Raw genomic sequence first — 11,088 nt, forward strand, 5'->3', positions numbered from 1 at the left:
TCTCCGGCCTTGTATCCCCTGCTGTGTCTGTGGTTTGTCCCCCAAATATTCCTGCAGGTCACACAAGATCTTTCAGCAACCCTTTTCTGGTGAAACTGTCAAAATCAGGACTCTCTGCTCACCTTCACTCCTTCATTCCTCTTTTCTCCCGTCTCTGGAACAAACTCCCACACTCTCTTCAATCCCGCTCCTCCCTCCAGGTCTTCAAAACAGCTGTTCACCACCATCTCTTATCTTCCCCCATCCAAAACGTTGATCCTTTCTACCACCATTAATCCACCCCAAACCCACCCCCTTCAAATTCCCTGTTTTCTTTTCTGAAAGTCCCTGTAGTGTCCATCCTGTTTATCCCGTGTACCCCGCACCAACCCTCTCTCTTCTACAGATCTCCCGATATCCCTGTTCTCTACTGTTTTTTGCTTCCCTCTCTCTCCCACTCCCTTTGTCATATGTTATTTGTGTTAGCTCTTATATGAGCCTTGACCAAGTATATAAAATACCCCATTACACCCTCAAGATCCTTTAGAGTTTAGATCTTCAAAGACACCATAAGACCCTCAAGTCCGTTTGCTATGAGCTTAGCTTTTTAATAACTTCAGAAGAACTCTTCGAATGCATCAGGTATGCCACGTCGCAGACAAGGTTTCTTAAAACTCGGCTTGCCTTTACTGAGCTAAAACATCACCATAACATGTCACAAAATGTATCATGGTTTTCTACAGTAGTAATATTGTTTTCATTCATGTAATGTATGATCCACTCATGATTATGTGTGGCCCCATATATGTAATAATGCGTAATGTTAAATGGCATATGCATGTCGATGCACAAAGGGCGCGTGCGATTTGCACTTCTGGAAGAGGAAGAGACTTCCGGAAGACTCTTCCGGTCGTTCGATTTGGACTCTTCTCTTCTCGGAAGCTCTTCTGCCTTTTCCAAAAATCCAGCAGAAGAGGCGCAGGCTCTTCGAAAACAAAATGGCCTCGCCTAATTTCAGTCACGGAGAAACGCTGCTGGTTATACTTACGCAGCAAAACTTGCAAGTGAAAACACAATCTGGATATTTGCATCAACTTGTGATGTAGTGTCATCTTTGTCTAATTCTTCCATCATGAGCGCGAGTAATACATGTTTGGCCACCATCTTGCTTCTCTTCTGCCTGTTCGGCGCAAAGCAATCTTCCGGAAGAGGCTTCTGTCTTCGGAAGAGACCAAATCGCACGCGCCTAAAGAAACGAGTCCTTGTTGGCTCTCCATTCCACATGATAAACTTTTACTTTACCATATTTTTCTTCTTTCTCGATCACGATGATAAAGATGCATCTTCCTTCCTCTGTCTAATCAATTTTAACTGCCGCATACTAAACAGCACTGAATATTTTACACTTCAAAATGAAAACAAATAATGATGACGAGATGTAAATATGACAGAGAATCCACAAATATGCACACAATATAACGTTTCTCTCGGCGAAGATGAATAACAATATGGCGCCTTGCGGTCATGTGATCACGTATCCTCCAATCACGATCGTTTTCGCTCAAATGGAGTTCCCCGAACTCTGGTTTTCTGTGGCTCTGGCTCAGGCGAGAGTGTGCATACCTCTGACAGCCCCATACTGACAGACATGCTCAATACATTGTGGGGTTGTCAAATATACATTGGAGCAATGAAAATGTTCTGTTACATTTATTATATTTTACCATAAAATGTTTGTCATTGTTAAGACAATTCCGAATAGACCTACACTCTACTCTGATGCTTGAAACAAATGCTTTATTCTTTTGTGCTAGGTTTTATCAGCAGGGATGAATGTTTTGATAGTGTTGTATAGTCGACTAAAATTTCATAGAGAGGGAGTTTAAAACATCTCATCTCAACCTCATGCTTATCTAAACGGGGTGCTAGAATGTAATGTGGGGGTGAGGAGGTGAGGTGTGAGGGGTGGGGGTGAGGTTGTGGGGATGAGGGTGAGAACGGGATGGTAGTCGAGTTGCCAGAGAGGGGTACCTAGAAATGTTTTATAGTATAAGGTTTTTTGATGGATTTGTCATCCCATGGGGTTAATAAAGTATTTCAGCTTGGTTGTCCTCCGGACAACCTCGGGGAATTTTTTTTATATGCAAATTAAGGCGGCCATCACTGGAAATGATACTTTCTTCAATATCTCCAAAACTATTCATGATAATTTCATGAAAATGATGTCTAGACCTATGTTTTCAGGGTCAAGGATTATGTTAAATATATTTTAAATGTCATCAGATGAAAAAAACATTATGTATTTTGACATATCATGCGAATTGATCCATTTTTTGATGTAAAATTGTGGATCTTAATGGTTCAATTTCAGATCATTGATTTCAACGAACAGACATTGAGTGGTTGAACACTCTTTCCAGTGACCAGAGTATTGAATGGCATGGATTCAATAACCAGCTTGCCAGAGAGTTAGGTTCTCCGGCACTGAAACCACAGACTGTGTATCTACTAGGTCATCTCATAGATGCCCCACCCTCTCATCCAGATACTGTTCTTACTTCACTTCTCTACATGAAGAAGGTACTGTCAGAGCAGGGAATGGCTTGTGCCAATATATCAGTAGATATGCAGCTGTACATGCTTGCCCAGAAAATAAAGTGGTGGGAACCAGAAAGGTTCAAAGATGTCATCATCTTCCCAGGTGCAATGCACATTATTATGTCATTCTTGGGATGTATTGGAACACTGATGAAAGGGTCAGGTCTGGATGTCTTGGTTGGTGCAGCATTTGGACATCTTTCAAGTATCATGAATGGAAAGGCATGGGTAATGGCTATGAGAGCATTTCGCATGGTATCAGCAGTCCTGCTTCATGATTTTCTGGAAGAAGGAGAGAAAACATTTGATGAAATCTCTGCCCACTTGGAAGATGCATGTCACCATCCAACAGGAAAACACTGGGTGGATAATTTCATCAAGCCAACACTCCTGGCTCATCAGTTCCTTCGTGCAGAGGTGGAGGGAGATTGGTTATTTCAGCAAATGTGCTTAGAGCGAATGTTGCCTCATTTCTTTAGTGCTGGCCACATCCATTATGCCCGATACATCACCTGGCATTTACTGGAGATGCGGAACCTACCAACTGATGCCAAGTCAGACCTTCTGCAAGGAACTCATGTCTGTCGCCACCATGAAGGTTGCTGGAATTCAGTCTCAAGTGATCAGTTTGGTGAGCAGACAGCAATTAAGAGAGGGAAAGGTGGTTTGAAGGGCATGACACTGTCACCTGAATTGGTAGCAGAATGGATCGAGTCTTTTCCAATTTTTGCATACCTGTCTGATGCTATGGAAATCCTGTACTCTGGTGAGGTTTTTGGTACTCCATTAGAAACAAAACACAAAGAAGAAGGTAAAAAAAGGCAGAGATCTGATGCACAAGATCGTGCAAACATTGCTGCTGAGCTGGAGCAACATTCTCACCCATTACAAGTAGACAGTCCAGTTCTGTACAACATTGCCAATGGGAAAGTTGCTCCAAAGGAAGTAAATGTGCAGGATGCCCTTATGATAGGAGAAGTAATGGCCACAACATTCCGAAATTCTTTACCATTAGGCTTCCATGAGAGAATTTCAACTTCAGTGAAAACTATGGACCAGCTAAAGCAAGGCATGAAAGTTGGCGACAAGACTGTGTTTGATCTAGAGGCAATTTTCCTTCGTCTTTTGATGGTAGGACAGCAGCGGCAGATGCAGTTAGAAGACATTTTTCGGTATGAATTGTGTGCAGTGCCTTCTGCACTGATTGACGAGTATGGCTGCTTGCGCAAAGGCACCAAATCTGTGCTTGCCAATCGCCTTGGAGTGGTCGAACAGAGGGCTCCCCCTGCAGGCATCATCATAGTGGATGCTCAACAGCTGTTGTATCACATCACCTGGCCTCATGGTGGTGATGTCTCTGTTCTAGTTGAGGGTATCAAGCAACGACTATCTTGTTATCCTCCAGATGCCGAGAAAATTTTGGTATTTGACAAGTATGATGATCTTTCAGCAAAAGACCATGAAAGAATGAGGCGTGGTGGTGAAGGTTCCTTGAATTACAACCTCACCATCAATAGTCCACTCCCAAACCGGGCTGTTATCATGAAAAACAAACACAACAAATGCCAGCTGTCTCGATTAATATCCTCGTTTGACATGGGAGAAAATATAACGGTGGAGTGTCGAGATGATGGTGGCTTTTCACACGATGAAGCTGATGTGACTATGATTGCATATCTGCTGCAAGTAGCAGAGTGTGATCATGTGGTACGAATCCTCAGTGATGACACTGATGTGTTTGTGTTGTTGGTTTACTGGGCCTGGAAAGCACAGCTGATTTCCTCATGTCATGTCCAAATGGAGCGTTGGGATGGGAACATTGTGAACATCAATGAAAGTTGTATGCAGCTGGGCACTAAATGCATGCAGTTGTTAGGAATGCATGCTCTAAGTGGCTGTGACACTGTATCTTATCCTTTTAACAAAGGGAAACTTGGTGCTCTCAAGACATTACAGGCACAGGACTTTCCTGGGCTGTCCGATGTACTTGGTGAAAAAGATGCCACACATGATGACTTAATGGAAACAGGGCAACATTTCTTTGCTGCAATCTATGCCCAACCTCCTGGCACCTCCATGAATATTGCCCGTTAAAGGATCTATGCAAGAAGGAAAGGTAAACCAGCTCGTATCATGGCATTACCACCCACAGATGCCAATCTTCTACATCATGTGCTGCGGGCACATCTTCAGATGATCTTGTGGAAGGCAGCTGACCAACAATGTCCACCAACGGTAGATATTAGTGAGTTTGGATGGACTGTGAAGGATGGCATTCCATCTCCCAGCTATAACATTGGTCCTCCAGCTCCACCAGGACTAATTGATGTCCTTAGCTGTGGGTGCAAGATAGAAGGCAAATTCTGTAGCTCTGCAACTTGTAGCTGCTGCGAAAATCAACTATCTTGCACCATTTACTGCAAATGTGGGGGTGGTGAGGGGTGTTTGAACCCTTATTCCCAAGCAAATGATCCTGATCATCGCAATGATGAGGACAGTGAGGAGCAAGAAGTGGATGAAGATTGAATATCTTGGCCTTTCAAAACCTCAAGTTTAATAATTCATTATGTTTAATCTACTATAAATCAATGCAAATGTTCTCTGCATGAGGTTAATAAGTGTGGATATACTGAGAATCAGTCGATTTGATTCGTTAAGAAACCTTGATATTGAGAAATACATGTCAAGTTTTGTTTGGTAACAAAATAAGTATCAAATGGAATACATAATACAAGCATGTTTACCTTTTGATAAATGTTTTTGAAGCCAGGGACCTGGTGTACCTTTTCCTTTAAATCTGACTAAGAAAATCAAATGGAATTTGCATTGTTAGCACGTAATCATATGGATATTTACATGATCAATGTATCTTGTGTAGGTATCATAACAATACATGTAAATACACACTATTTCACATGTTTACCTTAATCCTTGACCCTGAAAACATAGGTATAGACACCATTTTCATGAACATTTCATGGATAGTATTGGAGATATTGAAGAAAATAGGATTTCCGGTAATGGTCGCCTTAATTAGCATATAAAAAAATTTCCCCGAGGTTGTCCGGAGGACAACCAAGCTGAAATACTTTATTAACCCCATGGGATGACAAATCCATCAAAAAACCTTATACTATAAAACATTTCTAGGTTCACAATAGAAATGATAGAGGCTGCAAATAGACTATGGGGGGAGGATGAGGGGATGGGGCGAGGATGAGGGGAGGGGGGTGGGTTGGGTTCAGACAGTTGGAAAGTTAACTTTCCACCAACTTTTTGTACGTAATAAATAGATATCCTGAAATGAAAATACACTATTCTTGCCACCCAGGGATATCCTGAGGAATATCCTGTGTTCCATTACCAATCAACGTGATATCGTTCGCCAAGCCAGCCGTTCCTTAACCGCTTAACAGTTTCATTGGAGTGCTTAAGCCGCTTGTAGAGCGCTCTACAGGCTGATTTGTAATGGAATACGTCACCGAACCAGGCCGAATATCGTGGAAATGCGATATTTCACCACAGTACTGTATAGAAGTCTCATTACAATGTCCCACTAAGTACTGTAAATAATCTCTCCTGACAACTCGCACGCAAATGGTGGTACGTAACTAATATAAATTGAGGCGGTGTATTGATGGCATGCGTTGTTCACTTCTTCCGTCTGTTCATTTTCTTCGTTTTACACTTTTTTTTTACCATTTACAATACAGTATTACCAAAATGGAGTTCGTCATACAAGTACTTTCGCATTTATTTACAAACGATAACATAATCAAACTAATAATATCGCATCATTCAACTGTTCAACACGGAAAAATAAAAACATCAAGGAAGACGGCAGCACGTGTTCGTCAGTGAAGGAAATGATTTGACATTAAATCGGTGTGAAACGTCTGGAAGGACTCACGTTCCACCTAATTACACGGATTGATTTTGATTTTCCGATTCCTTTCACCACGCCGTAATCTATTTATTTATTTTCAGAGCATTTCTCACTTCCGCGAGGTTTTAAAACATGACATGCAGGATTAAAATACACGGCCGAGGCGAGGCTCGCGAAAGAGTTGGAGCGTAATGAAATGGAAGAATATCTGAATATGGGATGGGAAGCTCGAAACACCAACAGCAGAACAGAGAGATCAAGGGGGAGATGTTTAGACATGGATAACGGAATAACAACGATATTCATTTATTTAATTTTACACGATATTTACCTTTAGTATAGAGATACAAAACGCAGGAACGATGAAGTGTGATTCAGTAAACAGCACTGCACCAATACACCGCCAAAGCTAGTTCGTACGACACATGGAGACCGCCATGGCGTAACTCCGTCACCTCCATTGGCGTTCGCGAAAGCGGCGTTGCGTCATCACGTATATTCGTATATTACGTATAACACATTCCTTTTTCTCCAAACAAAATGAAGATGTGGTTTAACAGTATCACTGAAATCATGGATATTTCAAAAACAATACGACTATTTGGTTGTTTACTTCACAGTCATTAAATTATCTGTTAATTTAACAATCTCAATGTGAAACTTTCACAATCAATGAGGTGTTTAGTAAAGGTACACAGACCAAGAAATGTTCATGTTCTCTGAATCCTTTCATATCAGTCATGAATGGATTCAGGAAAAACAACATCCAATGGAAAATACCGTTTTGCCCATTTTACAAAGTTATCACCAGGTCGGCGGTCTGGCGGAGGTAATGTTATAAACCTGTGTCTCCCTGTCTGTGAGCAGGACATCTCAAAACGTTATGGACGGATTCGGACGAAACTTGGGGGACAGGTTGGCTGTGTGACAAGGACGAATTGATTCGATTTTGGTGAAGATCTGAATCCAGATCCGGCTTATCAGTGGATACAAAAGGTAAACTGTTCAACCTGGTGGAGGTATGTTCTCTATTTTTTTTTTTTCTTTAACTTTAAACAGCTGTCAGCTACTTTGAAAAAAATTATGTCCACTGAACAAACCAAAGCCGAGGAAAATATTTACTATCACTATCAGGTTTGGATGTACGGAACCCGCGGAAATTCGCGTGCGGTAGTGTATAATGTAACTTAAAGTCCTCAATATCCCCTCCTCTCCCCCAACCCCAAGTCCTCAACCCACCCCTTCCACTCCCCAGAGCTTCGTCCACCCTCTTTTTACTCTGCCGCCCCTCCCCCTCCCAGCTCTCTGTCCTCCCCTACCCTAAGAAACTCCACATTATGTAAAATGTAACTTCAACAATATTATGCAAAGAACAGTTACTTGATTAACAACCAAAGTTGTCCAGGTCTTTTTGGAACACCCTGTTTTTCGTCCATGCCAGATAGGGGACAGCTCGAATGGCTCACAAATCTTCTAAAATAAGCCGAAAATAGTTGGAAACATACCTGCGAGAATAGGGTTGGCTCTGCACAACAAAGTTATTGGAAAATATTCTGAACTCACTGTAAGGTATCTCGACAGACTACGATCGATTGTAGCACACGTTTATTGACTCTCCCGATACAGGCCCGATTCACCGCAGCGCCATCCGAGCTGGGCCGTAACTTCTGGAAAAACGGAAATAAACCCGCGGTCACGGTGTAGGGATACAACGGTGAATATTTGCAGCTTCATACATGACATCCTCCCCTTTAAGTCCAAAATTACCAAGAACAATACGTGCTAGACTTCCAAAATTGACATTTACGTGTCATTTGACACATTTGTCAAATTGACATTGACAAACCACGTGCTTTAAAAGCCGCAAAAGCTGGGTCACCCTCAGGTAGCAAATGCCATCCAAGCTGTACAGCCTGGACAGTTCTGGACAGAACGGGGTCTCATCGAGTATGAGTGCGGATCTGGCTGGAATCGACAGCACAATCTCCAGATGATCCATCAGTGCGATAATGGATCCTGGTTTAGGCGAATCATCAACGGATTCTGGAAGGGGTAACCGACTTATGGCATCTGCATTTGTGATAGACGAACCGGGCTTAGAACATATGGTGTAGTCATAAGCAGCGAGAAACAGGGACCAGCGGATGATCCTGGGCGGTAGTGTGTCAGATGTCGCCTTAGTTGGACCAAACAGACTGATCAGCGGCTTGTGATCAGTGCGAATCATGAAATGATGTCTAAGAAGGTACTGGCGAAATTTTCTGACGCCGAAAACGATTCCCAATCCTTCCTTGTCAAGTTGGGAATAGTTCTTCTCTGCCGGGGACAACGTTCTGGATGCAAATGCAACAGGTCTTTCCATACCATCAGGTATCACGTGTGATAATACACTCCCCACTCCATACCGACAGGCATCGCATGTCAGCAAAGATCCTTCACTGGATAAAAATGAACGAGAACATTGGACGATTTGAGCAGATCCCTCGAGGTCTGGAATGCTGATTGCTCAGTGGACCCACAGCTCCAGGATACTCCTTTTGTCAAAAGCCAATAAAAGGGGCCCAAAACGTCGGTCACATTCAGGATGTAACGACCATAGAACTGAAGCAAACTGAGCTATGACTTCAATTCGGTTACGTCTCGTGGAGCCGGAGCATCCTTGATAGCTCGGACTTTCTCATCTGTCGGGTGTAGACCCTCGGCATCAATCGTATGACGCAGGTACGTGACTGATGGCACCATAAACTTGCACTTGTCTCGACGCAAACGTAGGCCGGAGTCCGAAATCTTCTCCAGAACTCTATCCAGGTTTTGTAGATGTTCCGCGTCCATACGACCAGTAACCAGAATATCATCCTGGTAACAAACGACGTTGCGTTTGGCGGCAAACAAACTGTCCATGACATGCTGATAAATTCCAGGTGCAGATTTCACTCCCAAACTGAGTCGTGGTACCTGTACAACCCACGATGTGTGTTGATGGTAAGATACTGTTTCGAATTCTCGTCCAAGCGGAGCTGTAGATAGGCGGATTTGAGATCGAGTTTAGTAAAAGTCTCGCCTCCCGTGAGACGAGCATAGAGGTCTTCGATCCTCGGGATTGGATATTTATCCAATGATGAACACTTGTTCACGGTCATTTTATAATCTCCACATATGCGGATGGACTGGTCCGATTTTATGACCGGAATGATGGGCGCCGCCCATTCGGCATACTGGATTTGCTCGATGATGCCCAGATTTTCAAGATGACCCAGTTCCTTGTCAATCCGCTCCCACAGGGCGAAAGGGACTGGGCGAGCTCTGCAAAATATAGGATTGGCATCCCGGTTAACACTGAGTTTAGCCATATGTCCTTTCAAGGTTCCAAGCTCATCCTTGAAGACATCCGGGTACGTATCCAGCACATTTTTGAGTGTGTATGCTGCGGTAGGAAAAACGTTGGCTGCCCGGAGTTGATGAATGCTTTTCCACTTCAGTTGAATTATGCTCAACCAGTTCCTGTCGAGTAAGGAAGGGCCCTTTCCAGGAATGATGATCAGGGTAGGTGAAACTCACGGTTATCGTAGCCCACCGTGACGTCACATGTACCTCAGGGAACAATCTCTCACCTGTATAGGTGGAGAGTCCATAGGTATTAGGTTTCAGATGGGGTCGGTCAGCATCACTCCACAGTCCACAGGTTTGTGAAAACAGCATGGCTGATGAGCGAGACGGCCGCACCAGTGTCGACCTCCATTTGCAATGGTCGATTGTTGACGACAACAGTGGCAAGAAGAGGGTCCCGCTTATGGTGAGAATCAATATGAAACAGGTCACACAATTCTGAGTTGTCGGAAACAGAGCTCACCTGGTCAAGCTCAGGTTCCTCCGAACCGATAAACTGAGGACTCTTCTTGTCAGCAGGTTTCCCTTTTCCCGATTTGCGAGTGATGCAAACTGGAGCAATATGGCCAGTTTTCAAACAGAAATGGCAGGTGGCATCTTTGAACCGACACGTCTCCAGAGGGTGCTTTCCGTTGCACCGAAAACATTTGTTGTGTGTTTGAGACCGCACTGGCTTCTGACGAGGAGCCTTGTTCCAACGTTTTGGCTGAACATGATCCAACCGATTCACAGCAGGGCTGGTACCAGATGAGCGAGTGGCACCGATGCTTGTAGCGTTGCGTTCAGCACTTTCCATGGAAATGGCGGTGTCTCTGGCATTTTGGAACGTCAGTCTTCTCTCAGCAAGCAGGCGTCTATGAGTGCGGTCATCGGACATGCCAACCACCAGCAAATCACGGAGGATGTCGTCAATCGTGTCCCCAAACTCACACAGATGTGACAGTTTTTTGAGGTGTGCAATGAAGTCTGCGATCGACTGACCTTGATGCTGTCTGCACATGTAAAAATTAAACCGACACAGGATGACTGAAGGGGATGGATTACAATGTTCCTTCAAAGCGGCCTTGAGCTCTGCATATGTGAGCTCCGGCCTTCGGTCGCGATGCTGTTCGCCTCGAAGTAGAAAGACAACCGCTCAGAATACGTGTCAAAATCTCCCTCATGAGGGTCGAATTCATCGATATGGCCGAAAGAAGTCATGATCTAGATGTTTATCCTCGTCGCCATGTAAGGTATCT

At 43.7% G+C, this 11,088-nt stretch overlaps 1 protein-coding gene across 2 annotated transcripts in view; it reads right to left on the minus strand.

The window, feature by feature from the left end:
* The window catches only part of QTMAN (queuosine-tRNA mannosyltransferase), a 56,391-nt gene extending 49,446 nt beyond the window's left edge, over positions 1 to 6,945 (minus strand). The window contains exon 1 of one of the 2 annotated variants that reach the window (XM_068102477.2): positions 6,795 to 6,945. The gene's annotated coding sequence lies outside the window, so the exon portion shown is untranslated. Of the gene's footprint in view, positions 1 to 6,487; positions 6,709 to 6,794 lie in introns of those variants that run through there. The other variant, XM_068102478.2, reaches the window with a different exon arrangement.
* Between the last annotated feature and the right edge of the window lie 4,143 nt (positions 6,946 to 11,088).

Source organism: Myxine glutinosa, chromosome 7 (assembly GCF_964187855.1).
Source record: "Myxine glutinosa chromosome 7, kmMyxGlut1.1, whole genome shotgun sequence".
NCBI classification, from domain to species: Eukaryota; Metazoa; Chordata; class Myxini; order Myxiniformes; family Myxinidae; genus Myxine; species Myxine glutinosa.